The sequence below is a fragment of the Ranitomeya variabilis genome, chromosome 3, assembly GCF_051348905.1.
Source record: "Ranitomeya variabilis isolate aRanVar5 chromosome 3, aRanVar5.hap1, whole genome shotgun sequence".
In the NCBI taxonomy this organism is placed as follows: Eukaryota; Metazoa; Chordata; class Amphibia; order Anura; family Dendrobatidae; genus Ranitomeya; species Ranitomeya variabilis.
Genome location: NC_135234.1, coordinates 99,385,042 through 99,399,631, shown reverse-complemented (window position 1 = coordinate 99,399,631; position 14,590 = coordinate 99,385,042). Strand labels below are relative to the sequence as shown.

At 43.2% G+C, this 14,590-nt stretch overlaps 1 protein-coding gene across 2 annotated transcripts in view; it reads left to right on the top strand.

Annotated features, from left to right (window-relative positions):
* NLK (nemo like kinase) overlaps nucleotides 1-14,590 on the top strand; it is a 194,852-nt gene that overhangs the window by 116,788 nt on the left and 63,474 nt on the right. The window lies entirely within an intron of this gene.

Below are 14,590 nucleotides of genomic sequence, written 5' to 3'. Positions count from 1 at the left end.
GCTATTTATTTGGACATACAGGTTATAGAATGCTGAAGAGCTAAATACATGTGCGTCTCGTATCGGATGCCTTGTTGCTGATGAATTTCTCAGCAACAAGGCATCTGATATGAGACACAATCTGTCAAATGTGGTGACAGATTCCATTTAATGGTATAAATGTCCCCAAAAAAACACAATTTGCAAATGCTAGTCACAAAAAAAAGCAAATCTGTAAAGTATTGTGATAGAATAAATCTCTCTTCCTACAGCTATTACTCAGTGTTGCCCACTTTGTTGGTCTCTAAGAAGGTTTAGAAGGGCATTCACTTGAAATGGCTATAAATGTACTGTGCTGAGATGGCTGGAATCTCAGTATATTTATGCCATTTTCAAGTGAGGTGTATGGAAAAACCACCCGGGAATGATCACTAACACCTCTGATTGTCAGCATCTTGAAGACGTTTACACATACTGGCAAGGACGCTTGTACGTATGGTCAGCAGATATTGTATAGTTATGTGCTGATGCAACATCAGAGGGTTTACCAGCGCCAATCAACCCCTTTAAATTCCATGCTAATGGCTGTTTCTTATGTTCTCATGTACATTTATTTGTGGAGAATATACAGGTGTCTCATTCACAGTTTAAGCATCTTCATAGAGTTTGTAAATTACCGATCCACCCAGATGACCTATAACATTGTCTGCTCTGAAAGAAGGACCTCCGAGTCTCATTAGCAAATCACGGTCTCCCTTCATTGTGCTGAATAGGTTTCCCAGGAATGTATTCCATTATGTTGTGGTGTTATTCTTGGCTTTCTTTCACAAAGACCATCGGATTGTGCCTAGAAAACAACTGATTGCTTTACTACACCTAAGCATCTCAAGTTTAAAGAGGTATTTTATTGTATAAATCTCCATTCCTATTGAACGGAGTTAACAAGAAAAAATCCTCAAATTTTTTTTTGTCAATAGTTTTCCATACAATCACTCCGTACTTAACGTCCCTAACTATGTTGGGCTACGACCTGTAGTGTCTGTTCACTTTGGTGGTCGAGCGTGCTCAGTTCCAGCTATGGAAGTTATAGGAGGGCGGGAGCACAATACAGTAAGGGGGAGCATAATGTATAATGCAGAAGAGGGGGCAGACTTGCTTCTAATCAGCAAAAAGATTGCCGGGGGGGGACACACAACTTGAAATACATGTCAGCCATGCATGATGGGAATTGTAGTCTGATACACACGAGTGATCACTCCTACAGGTTCGATCATATACCAGCAGCAAATTAGTCCTACTGGGAATTTAATAAGGAGCATTATGTGGGTTTGTCTCCTGACCCCTGACTTTTTGGTATTTTTAGGCTGGTTTCACACTTGCGTTTTGATCTGCAGCGTTTTAGCGCTAAAAAACGCATGCGTTTTTTTTTCTATACTTAACATTAAAAACGCATGCGTTTTGACTCGTTTTCGGCAACACATGCGTTTTTTGATGCGTGCGTTTAGTTGCAGAAATGCAACCTGTAGTAATTTCTAGTGGCGTTTTTTTGCCGCAAAAAACGCATGCGTTTATTCGCGGCAAAAAAATGCATTGCTGTCTATGTAAACGCATGCGTTTTTAAGCACATGCGTTTGCTTGCGTTAAAAACGCATGCGTTTTTATAGAAAAACACAAGAAAACACAAGAAAACACTGACCCTAACCCTAAACACAAGAAAAAACAAGAAAACCCTAACCCTAGGGTTACTAGGGATCCTAACCCTATCGTTAGGATCCCTAGTAACCCTAGCGATCCTAACCCTAACCCTTAGGGTTTGGGTTAGGATCCCTAGGGTTAGGGTTAGGATCCCTAGGGTAACTAGGGATCCTAACACTAACCCTAACCCTAGCTATTTCTGTTTATAGTGGGTTTTCTAGTTGATTTTGATGATTGGCAGCTGTCACACACTTCTCAGCATGCGTTTAAAAAACGCAAACGCAGGAAGAAACGCATGTAAACGCGGCAAAACGACGCATTTTTTTTTGCATGCAAAAACGCATGCGTCTAAAAAACGCGGCGTTTTGCCGCGTTTATGCGTTTTTTCACCACATGCGTTTTTTAAAAACGCTGCAGATCAAAACGCAAGTGTGAAACCAGCCTTAGCTATTATACTTTACCCTTACTAATTGAACATGTGAGTTTTTGTATATTCTACACTTTCAGAACAAATGATTATTAGAATATAATTTTGAGTGAGGTCCTCTCCAGAAAAGGATTATATCACAAGGATATTATTCTGCTGTGACTTATTGGGCCGACGTAGTGCAGGATTGGAATCTCACCCTCGGAGGTGAGCTGCGCCATCAGACTACTTAATTACGGTATACCTGCTGTGTAATATGACCTGCCCCGTTCTTGCTTTCACTGTATTTTTGTCCTCCCATGGTTTTCCTTTGCTGGGTATTGGAGAGTTAGGTCCCCAGCTGTAAGATTACAAATCTTTCCTTTAAGTGTCTGCGCCGTATTGAAAAGCGTAATAATTGCAGGTCGTGTAATTGTTGGTTGCGCTAACACAGGCATGTGATCGACGTGTCATGATGTTTGAGGTGCGGGCTGCACGGTGCTCAAGTAACGCTGCGCAGTGGCTGGGGAATTGAATAGAAATGGTCTTCAGTTTTTTTAGCTTTTGTAGGTGTAAGCAGACGTGTTCGTGGTGGTTTAGTTGTCAGAACCTATGATGTATAGAATAATGGTCATCTGCTGAACGAGGGGCCATGTACATCGTATAGTTAAAGGGAAAATCAGGTGAGACTTACTGCTTGAACAGTGTGTAGTAGCATGAAAGGAGATCGGGCCCCTCCTCCCGATCGCTGCCATTAGACGACTCCTGAGGTTATCCAGTCGCGGACACTAAACAGCCCGTTCAGACAGGCCGACCTGAAATCACAAAGCGATCAGTAAGCAATTCGATCATTCTGTACATCTAATTTTCACTAACTAAGCATATCCTGTTAACACGGGAAAATGTGCTGCCGAGAACAAGTGAGGAGAAGCCCACTTAACACTTTGCCCGTCACCGGCCGCACTTCCAACTATGTGTTCTCTGCCAGCTGCAGTGTATCAGAGTAAGGCCGGGGTCACACTTGCTAGTGTGATGCAAGAAACTCGCGCATCAATACTGGGTACTGCCGCCGGCACTCGGGACCGGAGCATGTATTTCTGTGCAGCCGCACACTCTGGTCCCAAGTATCGATGCAAGTTTCTTGCATTGCACTCGCAAGTGTGATCCCGGCCTAAACCAGATATTTGTAATGATGGAGCCCATCTGAGTCTGGCACCGTCAATCATCTGTTTATCATTTCCCTTTAAAACTGTTTTTTTTTTTTTCTTTTCTTTTGAGGAGTATGGCTTGCAAAACCACAAAATCATTCTGGGTCATGGGTTGGTGTAACTGGTTCTGATATCCACAGCTTTACATCCAGGCCTGATATATTACATGCAGCATGGCAGCTGAGCGATTAGCACTTATTACTAAGCTGTCCATAACTTCTGTGTTTTGGAGGTTTTCTTCCCAGATGCCAAGAACATTCTAATGGGTAGATTGGTTTCCTATGAGACTGACCCTCGTCTTTGTGAGAAATGAAATTGTGATCCCTGATGGGAGTGTTGACAATCTTAGTACAGCTGATCATTTGTTGATGCGTTCCGATTTTGTGTTTTTATAGCAAATAGCCCTTTTTATTATGAGATCTGAATGGCGCTGTCGGCTGGTTATGCCCCAAAATGTTGCTGTCAGCGCCGCCGGTCCATGTTATATATGGACTCCGATGTCTACCTGCATTAATTGTTTCCTGTGAGTGACTCTCCAGTTTCACATGGGGGCAAAAATAACAGAATCGGCCATACTTGCCCAGCAATGCTTATCTGCTGGCCTTTGTTGGCGAGGCGTAGCTGTCTCATTGGTGTTGGCGGCACAAGATCACTGAGCCATGTGATTGGCAGTACTCATGGTGTTACTGCTGAAGCCTCATCAACAAGGCCAAGTGGCATTCAGGCATCACTGCATCAATGATGGGGAACCATTTCATTTCATTTTTTTTTTTATTTTTATTTTTTTTACCTTCCCTCATTATATAAAACCCCTTGACATGCTTATTTATAGCAGTAAGTCTTTATATCCATTTAATGGCTAAATTACCGTATGTTTAAAATCCCTGATCTCTTGCATGTTGAATACTGCGGAGTTGTCTCTAATATAAAGTAAATGGTGAATCTTCAGTGTAAGGTTCATCAGCGAGTTAATGGAACATGAAAGGAACAACATTAAATTGCCATTTGCTTTCTTAGTGCAGCGTAGAGTCTGTCCTGTTCCCATTTCGGCTGCTCCTAGTTCACTGCATGTGTAATATTTGCATGTGCAGATTATTCATTGGGTGGCCGTACATCCGGTCCTTGCATTTGCCTATATATAGATTAATAGCACGTGAAATGTGCAAATACTGCACGCTACATGAATTACCATCCCCACTGTATTACCGGGAATATGGTCACCTTAGGGGGCTTAACCGACTGTGCACAATGAAAGCTGTCAACAAATGATGATAAAAGTAAAAAAAAAAATTTATAAAAATTTTAAAAAATCTCCGTAATACTCCTTCTCACATTCCTGCAGGCACCAATCATTGTTTATAAGCAGCCAGCATGTGACCGCTGCAGCCAATCAGTGGCCTCATAAGTACTGTGTGTTATATAGCGGACACCCCCTGCAACTGCGGTGATCGGGAATGAGACTGATTGTAGACTTGGATGCTACAGTATCTAGCTAAATATACAGCCCCTTTTAAGGTTTAAGTACCTTCAGTAACTAGTCTGCTGGGCAGTTGTCTTTAAGTAGGGCAGCTTATTCTGCTGACAGATCCTTACATACACTTCCATCTTTTTAATTGATTTTTTTTTCCATCCGTTTGCAACTTTTGCTTTACCAAATTAAATTTTTGCCATCTCCACTGTTTACATGCAGAGGTTTTTTTTCTGCAGCTAAAACCTGCTCTTTGCAGTTAAAACGCTGCATATTTTGCTGCCTTTTTGGTGCATTTTTGAGGTTTTCATCAATCCTCTCACTAATGAGGCTGAAGGGTCCACTTTGGACTTGGAATAGCCTCCATCCTCACAGCGTTTTTCTGCTCAGACTGGCACAAAAATGTGGCTGACCGTGTTGTTGTAGACAACGTCAAAGTGCTCACCAGTTAAAGTAAAAGTAGAAAAGAGGCTGCTGATGGTCACACAGAGAAAAAAGCTGTTACATTACACATGTTTTTATTGCATTTTTGATGTGCGTTTAAGTGTTCACTTTTTGATAGTTAAAAAAAAAAAAAAAACGTTTTCAAAACGATGCAATGCAGCTAAAAAATTTTGGGTAAAAAAAATGAACCGTGTGAATGAGATTTTAAAAATCTCATTTAGCTTGCTGCTACTTTGAATACTGTATTTTTTTTTTTCTCTGCAAAGAAAAAAATGCAGCAAAAACATATGTGAACAAACACTTAGGGTACTGTCACACATTGAAATTTCGATCGCTACGACGGTACGATTCGTGACGTTCTAGCGATATCGTTACGATATCGCTGTGTCTGACACGCTACTGCGATCAGACACCCTGCTGAGAATCGTACGTCGTAGCAGATCGTTTGGAACTTTCTTTCGTCGCTTGATCACCCGCTGTCATCGCTGGATCGTTGTGTGTGACAGCGATCCAGCGATGTGTTCGCTGGTAACCAGGGTAAACATCAGGTAACTAAGCGCAGGGCCGCGCTTAGTAACCCGATGTTTACTGTGGTTACCAGCGTAAACGTAAAAAAAACAAACAGTACATACTCACATTCCGGTGTCTGTCCCTCGGCGAAAGCTTCTCTGCACTGTGTAAGCACCAGAGCCGGAAAGCGAGCACAGCGGTGACGTCACCGCTGTGCTTTCCGGCCGCTGTGCTTACACAGTGCAGAGAAGCACAGCGCCGAGGGACAGACACCGGCATGTGAGTATGTACTGTTTGTTTTTTTTTACGTTTACGCTGGTAACCAGGGTAAACATCGGGTTACTAAGCGCGGCCCTGCGCTTAGCAACCCGATATTTACCCTGGTTACCCGGGGACTTCAGCATCGCTCCAGCGCCGTGATTGCAACGTGTGACAGCAGTCTACGACGCTGGAGCGATAATAGTACGGCGCTGCGACGTCACGAATCGTGCCGTCGTAGCGATCGAAATTTCAATGTGTGACAGTACCCTTATTCCTCCAGTAGCATCTCCTCTCCAAGCATCCTCAACTTGTTTTTAGACATGCAAAAAAAATATGAACTTGTGGGACTGAGGCCATTCAGAGCCCAAAGTGACTTTTGTTGGCCTCATATTGAATGGCTGTGCTCAGGGGTCAACACTGTATACGTAGTGTGAACTTGGCCGTATCTGGCAATGGTGACAGGAGTGACCCTGTCCAAATGCACTGCCTGATATTAGGAAAAGCAAAGCTCGGGTTCCATTTTTGTCTTATGACTACGGTATATTAGATATAGTTACGGTAGATAAGTTGGGTTTTTCTTGGTTCTGAATGCAGCGTCTCCCCTCGAGGTGGACCCCGCTGGTGCCAGTGAAGCCTTTGTTGAATTAATGTCATGGCTTTCTCTGACAGCTTTTAATCTGGAAGCCGCCTTTTATCTGTGGTAAGCTTGTTCCCTGTTGATTACTGTGCTACAAGTGTAATGGGGTGTTAATGGTAAGAAGTAGTGAAATAGACCTTCACATTTCTAATGGAGCCAAGCTGTAAAATCAATATGAGCTGAAAATAGCAGGCGGTAATGTTGTATAGATCCACTGTGAAAAAGACTGGAGTGAACCCAATAAATATCGAAATATTCCTCTGACTAAGGGTACTGTCACACATTGAAATTTCGATCGCTACGACGGCACGATTCGTGACGTCGCAGCGCCGTACTATTATCGCTCCAGCGTCGTAGACTGCTGTCACACGTTGCAATCACGGCGCTGGAGCGATGCTGAAGTCCCCGGGTAACCAGGGTAAATATCGGGTTGCTAAGCGCAGGGCCGCGCTTAGTAACCCGATGTTTACCCTGGTTACCAGCGTAAACGTAAAAAAAAACAAACAGTACATACTCACATGCCGGTGTCTGTCCCTCGGCGCTGTGCTTCTCTGCACTGTGTAAGCACAGCGGCCGGAAAGCACAGCGGTGACGTCACCGCTGTGCTCGCTTTCCGGCTCTGGTGCTTACACAGTGCAGAGAAGCTTTCGCCGAGGGACAGACACCGGCATGTGAGTATGTACTGTTTGTTTTTTTTACGTTTACGCTGGTAACCACAGTAAACATCGGGTTACTAAGCGCGGCCCTGCGCTTAGTTACCTGATGTTTACCCTGGTTACCAGCGAACACATCGCTGGATCGCTGTCACACACAACGATCCAGCGATGACAGCGGGTGATCAAGCGACGAAAGAAAGTTCCAAACGATCTGCTACGACGTACGATTCTCAGCAGGGTGTCTGATCGCAGTAGCGTGTCAGACACAGCGATATCGTAACGATACCGCTAGAACGTCACGAATCGTACCGTCGTAGCGATCGAAATTTCAATGTGTGACAGTACCCTAAGGCCCATGTCTCGGGGATACTGCTACAGAGTGGGATCAGACGATCGCAGCATCTGGTGGCACATACACCTGTGGTGGTTAGAACTGATTCACCATCCTATTCGCATGTCTGGCTTTTTTGCTCTGGTGCTGCAAGGGTTAAACTGCTTAGTTGGACTCCTGGCATTTTTTTTTTATTTGGGGGGGATATCAGCTGTTCTGAGTTTGTTACTCCCTGTAGGTATAAGAACCCTCCTCCTTGCTTCTGACCTTGCCAGTGATAGTTACCACTACCTGGTTTGGACTTGAAGGAGAGAGTTCAGTGTTGGGGGAGTTTTTCAGGAGATTGCTGTGTTTAGTTGGTTTGCATGTTTATCCTGATCCCCCATTTGGTTTCTTCCTTCCTATTCCTCTCCTGTTTCCTACTCTGTTGTTTTGTGAGTGTATTTGTATGATTGTGGTTTTCTTTTTATCGCTGTGTTTGCCTATACACTGCGGCCTCACACCTCCCTGGGTAGGGGAGGGAACAGATAAGGGTAAGATAGGAGTATAGGAGGGTACAGACCCCAGCATCTTCACCATCTGGGGGACAGGGATAGCCTAGAGCTCCCCTTAGTTCGAGGAATTGGGTAAGTGCCTTGTCACTACGTGATAGCCAAGTTCGCACAACCGTAATTTCGGTCCAATTGCTGTTTGTGATAAAACTATCCGAACAGCATGTTATTCAGTCGAGCTTGTTCAAATTAACTTTTTTTTTTTTTTATGGGCTCAGCATGCACTAGTTTCTTCCGTGTTAGGCAAGACTACTATTCAAGTTTGTGGATGCGTAAAAAATAATTCTATCACATCTGGATCAACCCTATAACATCCAATTTTTACATTGCTATTCTTTAACATGGGAAACTGTATTTGGGCTTGAAAATGATGAATAAAAAAAATTGGACTCTGATGACAATTGAGTTGAAAATCGCCAGTTTTATTTTATATTTTTTTCTGGATGAAACTATAGGCTCGTTTGAACGTGTCGTAAAGCTAAGTGATCTTCAAAAATACTTGAAGACCCACCTCTTCCGACAAGCTTACAACGATCCCCAGTCTACTGAACCGCCACATGACCAGTTCTACCCTCTCCTAGTGTACCAATCCCCTGTAGACTGTGAGCCCTCGTGGGCAGGGTCCTCTCTCCTACTTTACTTGTGTGTGCCTTGTATTGCTCATGTTTATTGTACTTGTCTATAATTTCCCCTTCCATGTGTAAAGCGCCATAGAATAAATGACGCTATAAAACAAGGAAATGGGGGTGCCGATCATTTGAACCATTTATCACCCCTACCTAGACTTCTGACAAAATATCTTCCCTGCTTAAAATCATACTGCAAAACAATTCCTGGACCTTGAAAGAGGAATTGGGGACTCTTTGTATGTAGGGGACTTTGTGGGGGCTCATACTGTATGTAGGGGAACCTATGTACTCAATTCTGCTCAATATAAAGTAATAAAATTGTTATCAAATAATTACGGTATATGATATCATGCATTATTAATTTTAACCTATTGGTTCGGCCCTCCACAACAGTCACGGTCTTTCATGTGGCCCCTCTGGAAAATTAATTGCCCACACCTGGTTTACAGTAATATAAAACTAATAAATTAGGGGAGATGTAGCTGCAGGAATTTGCTCTTGTAATTGTTTAGTAACAGCTTGTGTTAAAGTATTCGATGTAATAAGCTGAAAGTTTATTGTTCAGGGTCGGTCCTGGTAGCATAAGACAGGCTGACATTTAGTATAAATGTCCATATCCAGTGAGTTGTAATCCCTGTGTAGTTAATGCGCTGGTGGAATTTACAGACTTTTATTATTCCTTACCCTAAAGAGTTCAATGCATTTCTTCTGCCTGAAGGAGACTTCTCTAACAAGTGGTGCAGAACGGAGTAAAATATCACACACCCTGCTAACAGCGTGACTGTAGTGTACATTGGTGGTAAATACCTTACACAAAGACCTGCAGTTTGCTAATAAGAAAAGCAGTGATGCAAAACTAAACAAATGACTTGTTTTTCTTATTGTCCCTCAAGCACCAAAAATTAAAAAAATCTAAAAAAAAGAGAACTGGTATAAATTGTATATATGGATGGAGAAACGAAAAAAATCAGCACCCCAACGTAATTAAATAACTGTTACTTGTGTGTACGCTGGGTCACATTTATGTACTATGGCTCAGTGAGCAAGTCAAATGTGCTCATGGGTGAATGGGAAGATCCAAGTTATCCCATGAATATTTCTTTTTGCCCCTTTTTAATCTTTGTGCACACCGAGCTTGTATTAATAGGCTTACAGCCTTCTGTTATCAGTGCCGTTCTTACCCTCTTGACCACACATGAAACTAGCCAGATTACGCCTCATCGTCTTTGTGGTGAAGAGAGCTTCCATACACATTGACTAAGGTGGTCTGCACCCGCTGGTATCGGCAGGTTTGACCTACACTTCATTATATAGCGACTTTCTCCTAAAGAACACGAGCACTTCTGGGTATGGGAGTGTCGGCGGAGATGGACGTCTGCCAAGCCAATTGCGGAAAGTTTGTTCGGGTGATGGCAGTCTGTGTATGACCAGCGTAAGGCTACGTTCACAGAAGCATGTTTCGGGGTTAGTGCTGCAATGTATGGACCAGCTGCGAGGCTCCTGACTCACACTCGGCATATATAAGCCTATGAGGCTGTTGACTTCGGATCAGGAGACTTGTGACACATGAATGTGTGTGAATGGAGCCTGTGAAAGTCCCATCAAGGTGCCATTAGGAATGCATTGAGATAGCGACTTCCAGTCCATATATTAGGCGCCGTGTGATCCAGCTTGTCTCATTAATGATCACGTGGATGAGGATCGGAATGGGGCTGATAAACGGAGAGGTTGGTGATCAATAGGTAGAATAATAATGTACTAAGCCAACACGAAACCTTGTAAAATGCCTTCCAGAGACACAATTTCTTGGGAGTGCTTCTTAGACTATGGGGTTTATGCTTGTTTTTTTCATAGAAGTTTGTTAACAAAACATAGATTCACAATTCTTTTGGGGATTGCACTTACAAAATGGCACTATTGCCTTGATTACTTTTGTGGATGGACCTGGCTCATGGAGTACGTCTAGGGTTACCTCTGGCAGAGGATCCCCAAATCCAGGTGTGAAAAACCTGTTGCATCATTCTCAAGAAGACTCATGGCTGTACTAGGTCAAAAGGTGCTTCTACTCAATACTGAGCAAAGGGGCTGAATACTTATGACCATGTGATATTTTAGTTTTTCTATTTTAATAAATTTGCAAAAATTTCTACATTTCTGTTTTTTTCCGTCAAGATGGGGTGCAGAGTGTGCATTGAGAAAAAAAATGAACTTTTTTGAATTTACCAAATGGCTGCAATGAAACGAGTGAAAAATCTAAAGGGGTCTGAATTACTCATAAAACTGTCTCCCAGCCTGAGTGATTTCTAAGGTATAGGACTACAAGAAGAATGAATGACGAGTTGGCCATTATTGCAGACAAGCGGCACCTCATTCTTCTCATGGCGTTTATTTTTGTTCCCCAAATTTTCTAAGTGTTGAACCCCTGACAGTGGTATATCGGTCAGAATAACGGCACGCCCGGTGCTAGTACTCCTGAGAAATGCGAGGCCCGCTGCTCTGCAGTATACGGCCATTAGTTTTATATGTCCCCGGCAGAAATAATTGGCCCACATTTCTCCTCGAGAACAAGTTGAAGAACTTTAATGCCATTTTTTTGTAAGTTCACAGAACTATGATTAATATGTGGGTAGCGCTCCCAGAAATGATCTAATTCTGAAGTTGTGAACACGGATCATTTATTTTCACTCGTCACCTGTTACTCCAGCCATTAAATAAAATAGAAGGGCCTGTGAATGAAATCTGCTGCGACGACGATGCCAGCTTTCTTGTCTGTTTTTCACATTTGCGGGCTCGAACGGAAGTTTAAACCCACTTGGGCACCATCTGTTCGAGAGGCTGTCACATCTAGAGCAAGCAGGAGCATCACACGCACTCGTCACTCATTCCTATTCTGATGCCCTCATTAATTACCCACAGACAATAATCGCACGGCTTCTTTTCGCGTCCATGGCACCTCCAAAGTCTCTTTCAAGGCAAGTGCCACTTAGTGTAGCTCGGGCCCGGAGAGGGGCAGGTGCCATTAGCCCGTCATGTCATTCCAACTGCCTTGCAACGTTTGGGGGTACTTTTACTTGAGGCTTTTATTTGTTTTGTTTTTTTTCTTTGAGTGAATATCTGTAAGACTAAAGAGTATGCTTTGTGCCATAGTGGGGTCAGCTGTCTAAACCGTACTAGTTTTATTCAGAGTCCCCCCATAAAAAAAAAACTACCCCTGTTGCACAATTTAGTTCTTCGGTTGTAATTGACATCTTACCAACTAAAGAAAAGAAAATTTTCTTTTATGTCCCTTCTTTAAAGAAGCTTTTGGCTTCTGATTAGACCTAATTGCATCAGGAGTAAGGCAGAGCTGCGACGTAATGGTCTGTTAGCTGTAGTAATGATTTTGTTTTTTTCCTGCTCCTTTCAGGATTTTTTTTTTTTATAATTATCTGTATTCGCTGCTGACAAACATAATGTCTTAGATTTATTTCTTGTTTCCTTTGCTGGATTTTGTGTGTCTTCCACTACTACCCGTGTGTTATTGATGGCAACTTCTGACGTGGTGTTTGGATGCTGGGTTCATCCACAGGAGCATATTTTAAAATGAAGTATGCAATCATTGAGATGGGGATCCTTGTAGAGCACGCATTTATTTTTAATTTGCATAAAGCGATTTTGTCAGCCGAAAAGTACAAAAATGTCTTGCAGTTTTCGCAGTGGCCACTATGTATTAGACCGGATAAATTGACTCCGATGACAATTTTATAGAAACATTATCTGAGCAAGCTCTGAACTGGGCAAGGGTCATTGTGATGGGAGGGGGAGGAGGTGAGCTGTAACATCATCTCTTGTGAAGGGAGGAGGTGAGCTGTAACATCATCTCTTGTGAAGGGAGGAGGTGAGCTGTAACATCATCTCTTGTGAAGGGAGGAGGTGAGCTGTAACATCATCTCTTGTGAAGGGAGGAGGTGAGCTGTAACATCATCTCTTGTGAAGGGAGGAGGTGAGCTGTAACATCATCTCTTGTGAAGGGAGGAGGTGAGCTGTAACATCATCTCTTGTGAAGGGAGGAGGTGAGCTGTAACATCATCTCTTGTGGAGGGAGGAGGTGAGCTGTAACATCATCTCTTGTGAAGGGAGGAGGTGAGCTGTAACATCATCTCTTGTGGAGGGAGGAGGTGAGCTGTAACATCATCTCTTGTGGAGGGAGGAGGTGAGCTGTAACATCTCTTGTGGAGGGAGGAGGTGAGCTGTAACAATCTCTTGTGAAGGGAGGAGGTGAGCTATAAAATCTCTTGAAGGGAGGAGGTGAGCTATAAAATCTCTTGTGAAGGGAGGAGGTGAGCTGTAACAATATCTTGTGAAGGGAGGAGGTGAGCTGTAACATAATCTCTTATGGAAGGAGGAAGTGAGCTGTAACATCTCCTGTGGAGGGAGGAGGTGAGCTGTAACATCATCTCTTGTGAAGGGAGGAGGTGAGCTGTAACATCTCTTGTGGAGGGAGGAGGTGAGCTGTAACATCATCTCTTGTGGAGGGAGGAGGTGAGCTGTAACATCATCTCTTGTGGAGGGAGGAGGTGAGCTGTAACATCATCTCTTGTGGAGGGAGGAGGTGAGCTGTAACATCTCTTGTGGAGGGAGGAGGTGAGCTGTAACAATCTCTTGTGGAGGGAGGAGGTGAGCTATAACATCTCTTGTGAAGGGAGGAGGTGAGCTATAAAATCTTGTGAAGGGAGGAGGTGAGCTATAAAATCTCTTGTGAAGGGAGGAGGTGAGCTATAAAATCTCTTGTGAAGGGAGGAGGTGAGCTGTAACAATATCTTGTGAAGGGAGGAGGTGAGCTGTAACATAATCTCTTATGGAAGGAGGAAGTGAGCTGTAACATCTCCTGTGGAGGGAGGAGGTGAGCTGTAACAATCTCTTGTGAAGGGAGGAGGTGAGCTGTAACATCATCTCTTGTGAAGGGAGGAGGTGAGCTGTAACATCTCTTGTGGAGGGAGGAGGTGAGCTGTAACATCATCTCTTGTGAAGGGAGGAGGTGAGCTGTAACATCATCTCTTGTGGAGGGAGGAGGTGAGCTGTAACATCATTTCTTGTGGAGGGAGGAGGTGAGCTGTAACATCTCTTGTGGAGGGAGGAGGTGAGCTGTAACATCATCTCTTGTGGAGGGAGGAGGTGAGCTGTAACATAATCTCTTGTGGAGGGAGGAGGTGAGCTATAACAATCTCTTGTGAAGGGAGGAGGTGAGCTATAAAATCTTTTGTGAAGGGAGGAGGTGAGCTATAAAATCTCTTGTGAAGGGAGGAGGTGAGCTGTAACATCATCTCTTGTGAAGTGGGGAGGTGAGCTGTAACATCACCTCTTATGAATAGTGATTCCTGTGTTATCTGCTGTATGTATAGGCATTACCTTTCATACTAATCCTGTCTGTGATGACAATGGGACGTCTGCAAAGTCTGTTCCACAAAATAAGAAGTGTGCATTTAGTTTAAAGCCTAGTGGCCAGTCTGAAATTTGCAAGATCTCTTTATTTTTTCTATATACCGTAGATGGTTATATGGAAAATTGAAATATTAAAAATAAAAATACATGTGAAACAAAAACCTGATTTTAAATACTAGGGTGAGTTGTTTTTTTTTTTTTAATATAATATATTCCCTTTTCATTAATTTGGACCAGGAGGCACAAGGCAACTAGTCCTCTGAGGATAAACTGCTGATAAAACACTGAATCGGTAAGCAGCCTAGTAAGTTACACTTTGCTGGAATCAGGGACTCAGCCACTACACTATATTTCTCTGAGATTGCACAGCAAGAACCTGCTAATAGGTGATTTG